Source organism: Lactuca virosa, chromosome 2 (assembly GCF_052849685.1).
Source record: "Lactuca virosa cultivar CGN04683 chromosome 2, Lactuca_virosa_CGN04683_v6, whole genome shotgun sequence".
NCBI classification, from domain to species: domain Eukaryota; kingdom Viridiplantae; phylum Streptophyta; class Magnoliopsida; order Asterales; family Asteraceae; genus Lactuca; species Lactuca virosa.
The window spans coordinates 30,110,001-30,113,566 of record NC_136427.1 but is presented as its reverse complement, the minus strand read 5'-3'; positions in this window follow the sequence as shown (position 1 = coordinate 30,113,566).

Here is a 3,566-nt window from a genome sequence, read left to right as displayed (position 1 = left end):
TTTGATTTTGGGAGATGGTTAGGGAGTTGAGTTGCTAGGGTTTATATGAATGGAGAGACAAGCAGGAATGGATGATTTAAAGATATCATTTTTTGAATATTAGAGCGCGGCAACGTTTTCCAGGTGGCGGGAGTGATGATTATATGATTTGTCTGGAATTGAGATTTCTTTCCTTCCGAAACCTATTACTTGGAAAGTGGGCGTTATTTTTGTAAAATGTATAAATGAATGGTGTGATTGCTTTTCGTATTTAAGCTCATGTTTATATGGTAATGACGTGAAGTGGTTTCTATGTTTAAAAAAGTTTATATTTGCATATAGTTTTAAGTTTATATAATCATCATAACTCTTTAGGTAAATTGTGTAATTTTCTCAAAATAGATTATTTATGTATAATATATAAAAAGTCATATGTTTCAAAATAACAGTAGTCGTATAAATACTAATTGTGAAACTCGTATAATATATGAGTTAATTTTAAAAAAAAAAGTTGAATATAAAGTCAAAATATTTGAGAACTTTGAATTTATAAGAAAAAAAATAATGAATTATTATCATGGAAATGTTTTTTTATCTTTTAAATTTAAATAAATAATTTAAATAAATAAAAGAAATTAATAAGCTTTAATTTCGAGAATTTTGAAATTAAAATGTATGTTCATTAATGAAATTGATATTCATTTATTACTACATTTATTTCAATTATTACATTAAAATATTATGTGGAATTTAATAAAATAGAAACTCATAAAATGACATGTAGAAAAAAATTAATTCAAAATAACTACAAAATGACGTTTGGCAATTGAATGTGAGTGTGACAAGTTAACTTAGGCCATTTCTGACAAGTTAACTTAGGCCATTTCTGTGTGTATTATGTTTGGTATATGTTCACAAGTTAACTTAGGCCATTTCTGACAGTATAATTTATTTATTTTTTTATTTTTTTATTAACAAAACAATATCATTGGTATGTATCACTTTGTTATTACTATTTCCCAGCATTCACTACTAGAAACTTCAGTTTCAGTGACTGATTTAGCAATGGATAAATTCTGTAGCAACGTTTTAGGCTTATAGCTAGGGATTTACAAAAGATCTACGATATTTTAAATATTTACCTTATTTATTCAACATATTTCATATTAGCCAGGATTTATCGAGGGATCGACTACAGATCTTGCAAGTGTTTATCGATGCACCCCAATCCCTTGGTAATCGGTCGAAAATGAAGGCATTTCAGCGAGGGTTCAGCGATAGAGAGAGAAATTGTCGATTTTTTCCATCTGGTACGCGTTTAGCATGAGATCGCCGACGAAAATTATATTTGGGGTACGCACGTTTTTGTTTTACAATCGCCGATCTCTGGCTGAAATTAGCGCAAACCATTTCCAGTTTCACGAAATTGCTATAAGTTTCCTTCCCTCCCAAATATGCTTTATCACTCTGGAGTAAGTTCCTACGCCATGTTAACCTAAGATCACCATCTCCATTCAAACAGATGACCAAACAACTCACCATTGTTGCTTTTTATTCCGGCAACCTCCATAAAATCTAAAATTAGTTTTCATTAACTTCCGATTCAGGTAAATCTCTTGATTTTCTTTTCTTTAGTTTTATATTAGGTCGGGTTTAGTTCAGTTGCACAATATATTACGTTAGGGTTTAATTTCCCCTTTTTTATGTTTCAATCATCATCCCTCTTATACCCCAGCATTACATACACGAATCACCTTGAATCGATTGCATCATGTAATTAAAACCTCTATTTGTGATTCATGAATCTAATTTTCTAACTTGACATTTTCCTTCATCTCTTGAATGTTTGTCTCCAATTCAACAGGTTCTGTAGTACAATGTAGCTTTGACTATGTTTGTCTGCAATTCAACAGGTTCTGTTGTAAAATGTAGCTTTGACTGGTGTTTTTAAGCTTCCCTCCAATTATTTCTCAAGTGTCTATTCCGATTTTTTCTCCTCGCCATCAAGCTTTAAAGGTACATCTTCATTAGATAGAGACACATAATAATACCTTATATGAGAAGCACGTGGATAGAGATTCAATCAAGCAATCCTCCCATTCATTGTTTCTCATGCATACATCTCCAAAAACATGGATTCCATCATATCATATCCAACAAAAGTTTTAAGGTTCTTCCGAAAGACTTATCATTCATTCATTCATCCAATTTGGTTTTCCATCTCATAAAATGTCAACAATTGGCCATGGCATTTCCTTAGTGTCATATAGTCGTCATCTCAATAAATGATGATAAGAAGCACTCTTTCTATGAATATTACTACCTCTGTCCCAAATTAATTGTCCACATTTGACTTTTAAAGTATTTATTCTTCAACTTTGACCTTTAATATTTTTCTTTTTGATAGATAATACTTGATGCAAAATATATGAATTGATTGTATTTTAATTTTTTTTTTCATTGTTACAAGTTTCATTAAGTATATAACACAAATAAAAATATTTAAGGTCAAAGTTGAAAAAAAAGACTTTAAAAGTCAAAAGTTGACAATTAATTTGGGACGAAGGTAGTAATATGTTTTCATTGGTCTGATGTATGCTCCCTAGTTGCATATTCCATAATAAACTAAATAGGAATGTAAGTTTCCATGAGCTCTGAAGTAGTATGTCCAACTTCGATATTTGTACCCTGTTGAACTAAAATTCAATGACTCCTTTGAATCATTTTATGCTGTTATGGTTACTTCATTGAAATCTTAAATTTATTACTTATAATGTATGTTTATGTCATTTTGAAGAGCATTAGTCATTCACATCCATTTGCACACACACTTACTCAGTCACATACATACAGTCGCACAAACACAATCATATAACCACACACATATAAAAAAAGATAATTGCAATATTTGACAGGGAAATCTTAAAAAGAAATTAGAAAATTCTGCTATGGAGACTTATGTAGAAAAAATAAAAATACCAATATTTGAATTCATCAAGTCTATACCTCCTAAGGTAATTTATTATCTCCAGATTTTAAGATTAAGTCATCGAGTTGTTCGTATGAAGAATTGCATATGAAAACCTTTCTGTAAAGATGAATCAGAATTACATAATTAGATTGAACAATACTTATAGATCATTATGTTTGATACCTAAATTGAATAGAAGAAAAATATGACTTAAGGTATTACACAAACATTTACATATAAAATTAGCCATGTGGGCTGCCATTAACCATTCCATTTACATAGTAATCAAACCATTATGTCATTAGGTGTTGTTACATGTGTTAAGTGGTAACATTTGGGCCTGTATGCAGAAAATGAAAGTAGAAACGCTAATCAAGTAAGGTTACATCAAGTGGAATGAAAGAAAACTAACTTATCTTTGTTGTAGACAATAAAAACACACATTTGACAACCAATTATATAACGCTCTACAGATAACTAATATACACTACTAGAAAAATGAGAAATACCTACGAAAAATACCTACGGAAATTTTCCGTAGGTAATTACCGACGGAATAGTAACGGAATACCTACGGAAAAAGATGCCCTAGTTTAGTAACGAAATTATGACAGAA